Source organism: Triticum urartu, chromosome 2A, assembly GCF_056163025.1.
Source record: "Triticum urartu cultivar PI428250 chromosome 2A, HENAU_Tu73, whole genome shotgun sequence".
NCBI lineage: Eukaryota > Viridiplantae > Streptophyta > Magnoliopsida > Poales > Poaceae > Triticum > Triticum urartu.
This window is the reverse complement of record NC_141874.1, coordinates 239356023-239370382: the sequence shown is the minus strand read 5'-3', so window position 1 is coordinate 239370382 and position 14360 is coordinate 239356023.

Here is a 14360-nt window from a genome sequence, read left to right as displayed (position 1 = left end):
ACCAAAAAAACTAATAGGAAACTCTACAAGGCTCCCAAGACCAAAAAACGCTGCAACACGTTAATCGGCCGGCCCATGTCACCTCTGGATCCGTTGGGTCGACATTTCCGCCTGCAGTGTACTCCCTCTACTGCGAGATGGGCCGGTCCATTTAGCGTTTTGCTAGCGTCGAATAGAACCGACACGTTCAAAGCGCACTGTGCTAACCACTACGACCATCGCTAGCTTATGCATGCTAACTTCTTGCATCCTTCTTATTCTTTCTCCAGTTCACATTTTCTTTTTATTTTTCTTTTTTTCTGTTCCTTTTTCTTTTTATCTATTTTCCTTAAATGCGTGATTGTAAATCGATGAACTCTTTCTTCAAAATCAACGGACGTTTTTTCAAAAATCCATGAACTGCTTTCAATTTTTGTGAACTTTTCTAAAAAAATCATGAACTTGTTTTTCAAACTTGATCAACTTTCTAAAAATTCAATGAACTTTCTAAAAATTCAATGAACTTTCATCGAAAATTCATGAACTTTTTTCAAGTTTGTGAACTTTTATAGAAAATTGATGGTTTTTTTGAAAATCCATGAACGTTTTTCATTTTCGATGAACTTTTTTCAAATTTGATGAATTTTTTCAAAACCGATGAACTTTGTGTTTAAAAATGGATAAACTTTTTTTTTCAAGTTTGTGAACTTTTCTCGAAAATTGATAAACTAATTTTGAAAATCCATGAACTTTTTGTTTGAAAATTGATGAACTTTTTTCAGGTTTGTATAATTTTCTTGAAAATTGATGAACTTTGTTCGAAATCTATGAACCATTTCAAATTCATGATTTGTTTCGTCAAATAATTCAAAATATAGTAATTGGTACAGTTATTACACTCTTTGCGCTGTCACCTACCACTATTGGCAAGTATTCCTAGTGGTTAGCATACTCGTACGCTAGAGAAACTGCACGAGTTCGAAACCTGTCCAGAGCATCAATTTTTAAACGCTATGATTTTTCGATCTTGTACACGTTTGTTGGGCCAGCCCAAGTTGGCGGTGTAGTAGGTGCCAGGGACGCTATGATTTTTCGATGTTGTACACGTTTGTTGGGCTGGCCCAAGTCGGCGCCCAATAGGGAATTCCGTATGCGCCGCTAGCTGCGGCAAAGTGTCCAGCAATCGCACGGCCCACTTACAGATATACACAGTCCGTCCAAACGGTTTTGGGAACCTTCTAGAAGGTTCCCTGAACTGGGTTTTTTCGTGTTTTGTTGCTTTTCTGGTTTTTCCGGCTTTCTATTATTTTTTCATTTTTCTTATTCATTTTTTCTGTTTCTTTCTCGTTTGCTCTTTGTTTTTTCAAGTTTATTTTCCTTTTCAAAAAGTGTCCAGAAATTGCAAAATTATTGCATTTTCCAAAATTTTGTTCCAAATATATGAAAATGATCTTTTTTTAACAATTTTTCTTAAAGATGTACAAAATTGAAAAAGGTTTGAATTTCAAAAAATGTTCGCATTATCAAAATTTGTTCCAAAATTCAAAATTTCTTCGGTAATTTCAAAAAACGTTATAAGTTCTAAATTTTGTTTGTGTTTTCAAAATTTGTTCCCGTTTTAAAAATTTGTTAGGAATCTTATTTTTTGTTCTGAAAATTTGTTCGGAATGTTAATTTTTGTTCTCTTTTTTTTTCCAAATTTTGTTCATGTTTTTCGTGTTTTCAAAAGTTTGGAGTCCAAAAATTGTTTTGAATGTTAATTTTTGTTCTCATTGTCTCAAAATTTGTTTAGAACTTCAGAATGTGTTCCACTATTTCAAAGATTGTTCATCTTTGCAAAAATATCATTTTTAAAGAAATGTTCACATATTCAAAAGATGCTTGTTTATAAAAAATCTTTGCGGATTTCAAAAAAATGTCCGTGTTTCCAAATTTTGTTTGGAATTTAAATGTTTCAATTTTCAAAAAAATCACATATTTAAAAAAATGTTTGTGATTTCGAAATTTATTCAAGTTTCAAAAAAAATGCGGAATAAAAAAGGTTTGAAAGTCCAAAAAATGTTTTTGTTTCAGAAATAATATTTGGCATTTAAATTTTATATGCAAAATTTTCAAGAAACGATCAATGATGTGTAAAGATTATTTTTAAATGTAAGCACTTAGGTATTGAACTAAAAGATATAACGTTTTCAACAAAGCAGAAGCAGTCTTTTTTTGCCATTTTTACGAGAAATAAGTCCATTTTCACCCCAAAATGCGGTCCGAGGGACAAATACCCCCCTGAAGTCGATTTTGGTATGATTTTAACCCTCAAATCATCAAAACCGGGTAAATTACCCCCTCAAGTGGTTTTGCTCAGTTTTTAGGCGGTTTTTCGATATGAGTGTGTGACCTGGTGTGTAGGTCGAGAGAGTAAAGGGGTGTTCACATGGCATGGTTGAGTTGAGTCAAGTTGAATGCAGCGTGGCACTTCTCCCAGGTCGCTTCGCCTCCCCTGCTGTCTCCAGTCCCCGTCGCCGCCGTGGGTCGCAGGCTCGCAGCCGACACAGGTCACGGTCGAGCTAACGAATTACTGAAAAAGATCGAAACGAAAGGTCTCTATGCATGGTTTGCAAGGCGACTTGACCCGCGATTCTACGTTGTCGTGGTGATGGTTGGCTGCGAATATGAGAACGATGGTGCCGCTCGTGGGAACATGAGCTATGTCGCTCAACCGCCGGGTGGCCCTTCTCCCCTCTGGACTCTGGTCGCCGCCGGCTCTCGTCATCGGCCTGCCTTCTCGCCGTCATCGCCAGCGCTTGCCACGGCTGGGAGATGAGGCGCTTGCCCACCACCATTTGCCGTTGTTGCCACTGGTCGTGCGCTCGTGGCCATGGCAAGACGGCTACCCTCGCTCCTGCGTGGCTTCGGAGGAAGCGCGGCCGCTGGCTTAGGCTAGCTGCAGAAGAGTCGAACGCTGCACTGGCGGCCAAGGCGTGTGCAGGAGGGCCACGCGGTCCACATTGCTGCCAGCGCGGCCGCGGCATGCATGGTGCCATGGTGGTCGCCATCGTGGGGACGGCCGGCACGGCGGGCGTCTTCGGGCGCGGATCTTGGAGATGGTCTATCATCTGCGCGCGCGGATTGGACAGATTCAGCGCGTGGATCGTGACGGCGATGGCCGGCGCGTCAGCCATCTCCAATGGCACCAATGGTGGGTACTACGACGCCAAGGACTACGCACACGCTTCCTGTGGAGCCGGTGACGACGCATACACCGACGCTGCAGGCTTCTAGGGCAACTACGCCACTGGGCTAGCCGAGGCTGGGAACAGAGCCGGCTCCAGGTTGTGACCCACGGCGGCGCCGACGACCGGAGAGAAGGGGAAGAAGAGACAAAACAACCTGGGAGAAGCGTCTCAGAGCGTTAAACCAGATCCAACCCAAGCATGCCACGCCAGCACCCCTTTACTTCCGTTACCTACACGCCGCGTCAAAGACTCAAGCCAAAAAACGCCTAAAATCGAAACAAAACCACTTAGGGGCGATATCTATCTGGTTTTGAGAATTTAGGGGTTAAAATTGTACCAAATTTGAGTTCAGGAGGGTATTTGTTCCTCAGGCCACATTTGAGGATGAAAGTTAGACTTCTTTCTTTTTACGAAGCGCTTTCCTTTCATTCGCTGCTAGTGGGCTGGCCCAGTTGCTGGTCCTCTGTGCGTCTGGGTGCTGTTGGACCCAAAGAGCGTCCAATAGGAACTCCCACCCAATAGGAGCTCCAAGGTGCTCCGATCTGGGCCGGCCAATCTAAGGTGGAACGGGAGAGAGCAATTCCAGAAGCTTCCCTGACATTGTTTTTCTTCCTTTTTCTGAATAAGTTTTTTGGACCGATTTTGATTGTTTTTTTCTATCTTTTCCTATTACTTTTAATATCAATTTAGTTTTAAAAATTGTTCACTCATGTAAAAATGTTAATTTGATCTAAAAAGAAGTGTTCACTAATTTTAATTTTTTATGTTGCATGACTTGTCAAAAATATTCACCCTATTTTAAGACATGGTCATGTAATTATTAAAGTTTTAATACATGTAACTTGTAACTTAATGGAAAAGAAAAAAGTAAACAAAATAGAAAAGGAGATAATAAAAAATAATAGAAAAAGGAGTATGAAAAATTAAGAACGAGAAATGGAAACAAAACAGGAAGAACAACATGGGGAACCTACCCATGCTAATCCAAAACAAAAAAAAAAACCCGCAAAAAACGTACCTGCCTGGGCTACCCCACGACAATCCATGCTAAAACCAAAAATAACCCTAGTGCTAGTAGGCAACATTGGATGCCGAAATCACATTGCCGCTCTGCGTTTTTGGACGTTATAGATAGTATATATCATTTGCTCATTAAATAAGGAATCCATAGGAATCTCCTATTCTTCATTTATTGTGAAGGATTGGAAGGAAAGAGTAGAATTACACCAGGGCAAGTGCATGAGCCGGCAGTAGGAAATTTGGCGTACGAGCGGTGGCTATTCTACAGGTTCTTTAACTGCGAGTTTTCCATTCTATGTTTTCCTCTACCTTTTTATTCTATTTTATTTTAGATTTTTATTTTTTTCACCTTTTCTTTTGTTTTTTTTCAAATGCTTGAACTTTTTTCAATTTCAAGAATACTTTTTCAAATGCGTGAAATTAATGAATATTTTTCAAAGTTTTCAAATTATTTTTGAAATGCATGAACTTCTTTGATCAAACACATGAACTTTTTTAAATCTTTAACACCCCTGATTGCGGGTTCTGTTCATAGCACCAGATTTTTTAGCCACACGAGCGGTAGATAGTGGGCCGTCCCAAGTGCACGTTTGTCAATAGTTGGTTGCACAATACATATATAATGGATGGACCCGCCACTCTTTGTGAACAAGAGCAACCTTGTATCCTTCTTGTGGCTTTTGGTTCGGCCCACCCACAGTACCCGTTGGTAATTTTTTTGCTTTTTTCTTTTCTCTTTTTGATTTTCTATTCATCTGTCTTTTTTCTTTTTCTTCCCGGTTTTCTGTGGGCTTTAAAATTATTAAAAAATTTGCATTTATTTACCTTTTCTATTACTAAAAATCTTCTAAAAAATTGAACATCTCCTAAAAAATTTAACAGCATTTAAAAATTTCTGAACACTTTTATAATTTAGTAACAATTTTATAAATATCATGAACATTAGTTAAAATATTCCCATGCCTTCTTTAAATTTGGGGAAAATTTACAAAATCACAACCATTTTTTAAAAGAGATAAATTTTTTTAACTTTTATAATTTTCAACTTTGGGCAGAATTTTTTTTAATTGCGAGCATTTTTATTTTATTTTGGGAAATTAAAACTAGTTTAACCTGTTTGTGTCCCCTGCACGTTCGGATTAGAAGTTCATATAAAAAAAACTCGGTCAAAACCAGTGGCTATGGCTAGGTCACGCACTTTTTGGGCCACTGCTTACTGCGTTTGGTTCAAAGAAAAGCCAGGTTAAAGGAAAAACCATCTGAGATCCAGGAATGTGCCAAAACTGTTGAAATCATGTTGGTTACCTCACAGCGCAAAATTGGAGGGCTCTGCACGGCAGCCCGGAAAACTAGTCTTGGGTTTATTTATTTTGGCATTGGATTATTTTGGGATCGTACTTGAGCATCATGCGACGCGAGAATCGGCTCTATATCGACGGGGCCATACCAACCAGGGGCGTGCGCCTTTTTTTGGAAAAGATAAAATCTCACGCCAGATTTTTGATTGTCTCACGCTAACACATTAGTTGTTGTTGGATCGAGAGCACTAATCTTGGGGCACATGCACTTGCCACGTCATCACAAGGTGTCATTTGTTCCAGAGACCGTACGAGTGAACGCCGCAACCTATCACTTCATCTCTCCCTCACCTCATCGAAGTGGTCGCGCATTTCATTCTCTCACCCAGTTTCTTTTTTCCCGGCGATCCACAATTAGCTTGATCCTGACCAATACTCAGGCGAGTTGTGGTGGCTAGCCGACAAATCAGGACCAGATCCCCCGAGCATGATGGTGGCGGCGGTATTAGGCCTGCCCGCGCGACACGTTGTGTGAGGCCAAGCAACTGGCGGCGGTGTGATTTGCACGGCCGTAGCAGACCAGAGCCTCGCGAGCGTGCCATTGCCCGGGAGCGAGGGGTGAGTCCCAGTGGCTCGAGGCTGGGCGCTCTCGACAACGTGACGGTCCTCGAGGGAGCCGACGGTTATGGTGGCTCCGTTTATAGACCATGTCAAATAATCTTATATTTTTTGCAATCTAAACATTACAAACATGTTTCATTCCTTTTTCAACAAATTTGCCACGATCTTTTTAGCGACTATTTTTAAAAAAAGTAGTAGTTAGACCATGGCAATTTTCCAACACATGGCAAATTTTATAATTAGACCATGGCAAAATACATGGGAAACGTTCACCTCACAATTTTTTTAGTCAACATGGTAAATATATGCATGCACTAATGTCTCACCATGGCAACTTTTTAACTCTGCATGCATTTTGTATTGTATCAAGTCATTTTATTTTCTGTGTAGGTATTTTATTCATGTGCACATATTTTTTTGTTTTAAACCATGGCAATTTATTTGTATGTACCATGGCAAAATTAAGTTTTTACATGTAGGTGAATATTTTTCTTGATTTTCATGGTAATTTTCTCTTAGTTCTTATATATAACTAGCAAAAGGGCCCGTGCGTTGCAACGGGATGATAAAATAGCGCCTTCAAATCAAATCATTGAGAATATAATACTTACAATTGTTGGGGAATGTAGTAATTTCAAAAAATTTCCTACGCACACGCAAGATCATGGTGATGTATAGCAACGAGAGGGCAGAGTGTGATCTACGTACCCTTGTAGATCGACAACGGAAGCGTTAGCACAACGTGGTTGATGTAGTCGTACGTCTTCACGGCCCGACCGATCAAGCACCGAAACTACGACACCTCCGAGTTCTAGCACATGTTCAGCTCGATGATGATCCCCGGACTCCGATCCAGCAAAGTGTCGGGGAAGAGTTCCGTCAACACGACGGCGTGGTGACAATCTTGATGTACTATCGTCGCAGGGCTTCACCTAAGCACCGCTACAATATTATCGAGGACTATGGTGGAAGGGGGCACCGCACACGGCTAAAATATGATCACGTGGATCAACTTGTGTGTCTATGGGGTGCCCCTGCCCCCGTATATAAAGGATCAAGGGGGGGTGCGGCCGGCCAGGAGAGGGCGCGCCACGAGGAGTCCTACTCCCTCCGGGAGTAGGATTCCCCCCTTTCCTAGTTGGAATAGGATTCCCCCCTTTCCTACGGGTTCGAGAACAATGTAGACATGACCGAGACACGTCTCCGGTCAATAACCAATAGCGGAATCTGGATGCTCATATTGGCTCCTACATATTCTACGAAGATCTTTTATCGGTCAGACCGCATAACAACATACGTTGTTCCCTTTGTCATCAGTATGTTACTTGCCCGAGATTCGATCGTCGGTATCTCAATACCTAGTTCAATCTCGTTACCGGCAAGTCTCTTTACTCGTTCCGTAATACATCATCTCACAACTAACTCATTAGTTGCAATGCTTGCAAGGCTTATGTGATGTGCATTACCGAGAGGGCCCAGAGATACCTCTCCGACAATCGGAGTGACAAATCCTAATCTCGAAATACGCCAACCCAACATGTACCTTTGGAGACACCTGTAGAGCCCCTTTATAATCACCCAGTTACGTTGTGACGTTTGGTAGCACACAAAGTGTTCCTCCGGTAAACGGGAGTTGCATAATCTCATAGTCATAGGAACATGTATAAGTCATGAAGAAAGCAATAGCAACATACTAAACGATCGGGTGCTAAGCTAATGGAATGGGTCATGTCAATCAGATCATTCACCTAATGATGTGATCCCGTTAATCAAATAACAACTCTTTGTCCATGGTTAGGAAACATAACCATCTTTGATTAACGAGCTAGTCAAGTAGAGGCATACTAGTGATACTCTGTTTGTCTATGTATTCACACATATATTATGTTTCCGGTTAATACAATTCTAGCATGAATAATAAACATTTATCATGATATAAGGAAGTAAATAATAACTTTATTATTGCCTCTAGCGCATATTTCCTTCAACAATAACTATACTAATATGCAATTTAGTTGTTAAAACATTTAGATTATTCAACCAATAAATTGGAGATACTATCTCTTCATCGCAATGTCCATGCTTCTTTGCGGAGAAAATGTTTGAAAATTACTTTTTTAGAACCATATGAATTTTACTTGTGTTATGAAACAACTATTTCATTTAAATTTATAGAAGGGAAATTTCTCATATTGAACAGTGAACAAAATTGTGGTTCAAAACGGGTTAAGAGAGTGCCTGATTCGTTTCTTCCGCATCAATTCTCTGAGGTTGTAAATTGCAGCCAGACCGAGACCGATTCTTTTCATGATTTCTATCATGTTTTTTTTTGCATTGCACCATGTCATCATGGCATTAAAATTTGCAACTAATTTTTAAACTCAAATAAATAAATTGCATAGATCTTTTGATCTACTTAAATTGAGGGAATTCACATGGTGATTTCTCTTTATAACATATCCTCCCGATATTTTATGGAGCTACTATTAAATATTTCATTAATTTAGAATTGACCACAACACACCTGCAATTATTCCTGTGCCTTTTCTACTTCAAGTGTGGCCTCCAAACTTTGCCAAAAATTCTTTCATTGCATTTCAGAGCTCCACCATAAGTTTCAGCATTTCTCGATATTCTTAGTTTGTATCTCTAGTTCAAATCCATTTGAATTTAATTCAAATGAATTTGAATTCAACTTGTCCAAAATTGATGGAATCAATTTGTGGGCATATATGCATAAATCGTAGAGCTCATACGAATTATTCCACCAAGTTCTCATCTTTGAATACTTCACGTTCTTTTTTTCTTTTCCTGCTCTAAATAGAAAGGAAACAATTTTTTCTTTCAGGTCGGCCCAATTTCGACCAAGAACCAGTCAGCTCCCCTGTCCATTTTAACCTAGCCCGATTCCCTCCACTCTCTCTCTCTCTCTCTCCCACCCTCCCCCCTCCCTCCCCCCGCTCTCTCTCTCTCGCTCCCAATCCGTCGCCAGCCTCAATGCACCAACGCGCTGGCGAGGCCGCTGCCTTGATCCGACGACCGCCGGTAAGCCCAGGCCGCCATCGCTCCATCTTGCCTCCTCCATGCGTCCCCACACTCCTCGCGACCGATGCCTCCTACCCTGCCACCGCTTCGGCCCGCAAGCTCGCCACCAGCGAAGGTCGCTTCCGGAACACCCCCTCTGTTCCTCCTCGCGCGTGCGCCACACCCCATGCCTCCATCATTCATGCTCGACCTCCTCCTTCCTCGTCTGACCCCGCCTTGGCTCACCTCGGAGCCATACGCCTCCTCCTCGCCTCGGTCCTGAGCTCCGAGCTTCTGCCACGATCGTCGGCCTCGGGAACCTGTAGGGCTGGCCTTGCAACAACGCCGTCCATAGCTCCTTTTCTTTCCCCCTATTGAAACATTTTTATAACATTTAAAGCCATAATGAAGACTATAGGGGTGTTTCTACAAAAACAAAACATTTTTCTGTTTGTAACACTTAAAAAGGTACTACAGGTTGATTATTGAAAACTGCAGGAACTTTTCTGTAAAATTGCTAACGGTGAACGGCAGAAGCAATCCGTACTTTATTAGTAGGTACAAGTATAGATATCCGTTTGTAAGAAATCTTGACCATAGTAATTTCTTTTGTTACCTACTGTATCGGATGGACTTTTTCTTTCTTTTTAGGGAAACGTTTATACAAGGCGCACCAGCTGAACCGTTGCGCCGGACGCGCGCGACGCGTTCGATGAAGGAGCGATCCTGTGGCCCAGCGCACTCGTCCCCCTGTAGGCCCACCTTATCCCCTCCTGGATGTCTTCCTCCTCAACCCGTCTTCTTTCTTTTTTGCATCTCCATGGCCTGCTTTCAGCCATGGACGCGGCACCCTCAAGCTGTCCTCTCCCCCTCTTCTATCTCTACCTCGCCACCAGAACCAGGGTTATGCATGTAACGCCCGGATAATCAAGCTACAGTAACCTCTGCTAATGATGCCTCGTCACCACTCTTACTGTTGTAAACCTCGCGATGATTCAATCCCATTCGAATTCAAATTTCAAAATCAAAGCAAACAATAAAAGTTTTTTAAAATTTAAAACAAAAGTGTTCGGGAGATGCCATATTTTACATAGGTCAATATGGTGTAATAAACACAATTTTATAGACTGTCTAAGTATTTTAAAATAAATAAAGACAGAAAAGGAAAATAAATAAAAGAAAAAAAACTAAACTAACAAAAAAAAAGAGAAAGCCCCCCCCGCTGGGCCAAGTGGCCCAGCTGGCCTCAGCCGACCGAACGGGCCGCCCCCCCCGGCCCAGCCGCCCCCCCACGCACCCCCACTCCCTTATCCGATCCCCCTGGACCCTCGAAACCCTAACCCCACCCTGTCGCCCCACTCACCCCCCCACTCCCCACTCGCTCTCCCCACCCCCCTCGCGCTGGATCTGGATCGGGAGGAGCCCGATCCCCTTCTCCCTCGCCCGGCCCCCAACACTCGTCGACCGTCGCCGCCTCCCCCCCCTACCGGCGCTTGACCCCCCCGGATCCCGACCACCGCCGCCCCGTCGCTCGTCCTCACCCCCTCCTCGCCGGACGCGGTGGACGCGCGCCGTCCCGCCGCTGCCGAACGCCTCCTCGTCCTCCTCCTCGCCGGTCTTCCCCGACCGCCCCCGAGCCCACTGCCCCGTTGCCCTACTTCCCCCCCCCCCACCCGTGAGCTCCGGCCCCCCTCCCTCTCTCCCCTGGCTCTCTGTCCCCGGCCATCGAGGCCCACTACCGCGCCGCCCCGCCCCGCTCCCTGCTAGCGCTGCCGCCTGCGCCTGCTGCGCGCTGCTCAGGGCCGCCCGCCTCGCCACTGCCCGCGCTCCTCTTGCGCCCCTGCCGCTGCGTCCGCCGGGCCGCACCCCTTTCCCCACCGCTGGCGCTGCCGCCGGCCACTCCCTCTGCCCCGCTGCTCATCGCCATCGATCCGGCCGACCGCGCCGCGGTCGCCGCGATCCGTCCCCGTTCCTTGCCGCGCGAAGCACCTCGCCGGGCCGCGCTTGTCCCAGCCACCGCCGCACCCGCACCGGCCCGGCCGCGCCCCCACCTCCAGCCCGCGCCGCCCCGCTCCGATCCGTCGCCATGGCCGACGCCCCACTGGGCGGCCACGGGTGCACGCGCGGGCGCCCACTGCCCGCGAGTACCCGCGCCCGATAGGCCCCCTGGGCCACTGACACGGGGGCCCCATGGCCCTAGAACGTTTTATTAAAAAAAAGGAATTAAAATAAAAATAAAAATAAAATAAATATAATTAATAAAAATAAAAATGATTTAATAAAATTATTAATTAATTAATTAATTAATTAATTAATTAATTAAGTTAATTAATCCGGTTTAATTAATTTAATTAACTAGTTAAGTTTAATTAAACTGTAATTAGATTAACCTAAACCCTAATTAACCTAATTAGAGGATGACAGGTGGGTCCCCCCTGGACCCACATGTCAGGTTGACCAAGTCAACTCTGTTGACTGCTGATGTCAGCATGACATCATGCTGATGTCATTAAATCATTTTCGAATTAATTAAATAATTAATTAAATTTCAGAAATTAATAAAATCTTTAGAAAATCATATCTTTTAATCCGTAACTCGGATTAAAATATTTTCAACATGAAAGTTGCTCAGAACGACGAGACGAATTTGAATACGCAGCCCGTTTATCCGCCACGCATCCCTAGCATAGCGAACACGCAACTTTCCCCCTCTGTTTCATCTGTCCGAAAACGCGACCGGGGATACTTTCCCGGATGTTTTCCCCCCTTCACCGGTATCACCTCATACCGCGATAGGGCACCCCTAGCACCGATACTTGTCATGTCATGCATCGCTATGCATCTGTTTGCTTAAATATTTATTGTTTCTCCCCCCTCTTCTCTCGCTAGACACCGGGACCGACGCCGCTGCTACCCAGTACGACTACGGAGTTGACGACCCTTCTCTCTTGCCAGAGCAACCAGGCAAGCCCCCCCTTTGATCACCAGATATCGCCTACTCTTCTCTATACTGCTTGCATTAGAGTAGTGTAGCATGTTACTGCTTCCCGTTAATCCTATCCTGATGCATAGCCTATCCTTGCTACTACTGTTGTTACCTTTACCTGCAATCCTAATGCTTAGTATAGGATGCTAGTTTTTCATCAGTGGCCCTACATCCTTGTCCGTCTGCCATGCTATACTATCGGGCCGTGATCACTCGGGAGTTGATCACGGGTATATACTATATACTTTATACATGATACATGTGGTGACTAAAGACGGGTCGGCTTGAGGAGCACCCGCGAGTGGATTTTTGAGGCGGAGCGACAGGGCAGGTTCCGACCACCTAGGAGAGAGGTGGGCCTGGCCCTGGTCGACGTTCGCGGATACTTAACACGCTTAACGAGATCTGGGTATTTGATCTGAGTTTGGCCATTTGGTCTATACGCACTAACCATCTACGCGGGAGTAGTTATGGGTATCCCGGCGTCGTGGTATCAGCCGAAGCCTTCGTGACGTCAGCGACTGAGTGGCGCGCGCCGGATTGGAACGTAAGCCTGCTCTTGTATTAAGGGGGCTAGTTCTGCTTCCGGCCGCGTACGCAACGTGCAGGTGTGCTAAGGGCGATGGGCCCAGACCCCTGTGCGCTTAGGTTTAGACCGGCGTGCTGACCTCTCTGTTGGTCTAGGTGGGGCTGCGACGTGTTGATCTTCCGAGGCCGGGCATAACCCAGGAAAGTGTGTCCGGCCAAATGGGATCAAGCGTGTTGGGGTATGTGGTGCACCCCTGCAGGGAAGTTAATCTATTCGAATAGCCGTGATCTTCGGTAACAGGACGACTTGGAGTTGTACCTTGACCTTATGACAACTAGAACCGGATACTAAATAAAACACACCCTTCCAAGTGCCAGATACAACCGGTGATCACTCTCTCACAGGGCGACGAGGGGAGGATCATCGGTTAGGATTATGCTATACGATGCTACTTGGAGGTCTTCAGTCTACTCTCTTCTATATGCTGCAAGACGGAGGCTGCCAGAAGCGTAGTCTTCGAAAGGATTAGCTATCCCCCCTCTTATTCTGGCTTTCTGCAGTTCAGTCCACCGATATGGCCCTTTACACATTTACCCATGCATATGTAGTGTAGCTTCTTGCTTGCGAGTACTTTGGATGAGTACTCACGGTTGCTTTCTCCCTCTTTTCCCCCTATCCCTTCTACCTGGTTGTCGCAACCAGATGTTGGAGCCCAGGAGCCAGACGCCACCTTCGACGACGACTCCTACTGCACCGGAGGTGCCTACTACTACGTGATGCCCGCTGACGACGACCAGGAGTAGTTAGGAGGATCCCAGGCAGGAGGCCTGCGCCTCTTTCGATCTGTATCCCAGTTTGTGCTAGCCTTCTTAAGGCAAACTTGTTTAACTTATGTCTGTACTCAGATATTGTTGCTTCCGCTGACTCGTCTATGATCGAGCTCTTGTATTCGAGCCCTCGAGGCCCCTGGCTTGTAATATGATGCTTGTATGACTTATTTTTATTTGTAGAGTTGTGTTGTGATATCTTCCCGTGAGTCCCTGATCTTGATCGTACACGTTTGTGTGTATGATTAGTGTACGATTGAATCGGGGGCGTCACAAGTTGGTATCAGAGCCGACTGCCTGTAGGAATTCCCCTTCCACACTCCTTGGCCGAAGTCGAGTCTAGACATTGCAAAAACTTTTACTAACTTGGCTGTGTGCCTTACGGGCCCACGTCGCCATCGGGTGATACTAGGATCTTTTACTCCTCGACCTTTACTCTGGGACTCTGAACTCTCTTCTACTTGGGTTAAACGAATTTACTAACTCTGACACTAGGATCCCGTTATGACATTCACCCCAAAGTTGGATAAGCCCTAGTTATTCTTTAGAGTAGTACTTGAACATTATCCACATTGTCATTTGACTCCTGTGAAAACATCTTTGTTTTCAGATGGAACCCACGGGGCAGGTCGTGCGCCACACGACGGCCATTGGTGCCTCAGGATCACCTGCTGTGTTGGTTGAGATGATGACCTATCTAGGTTATCGCTGGCACCCTGAGTACACCGTCTATGAGGAGTATCAGGACTTCAACCAGGAGCAGTACCGTGCCATCGTCCACCTCTACTCTCGGGAGTATGACTCCACTATCGTGCTGCACACTGCTCATGGTGTTGGAGTGACTAT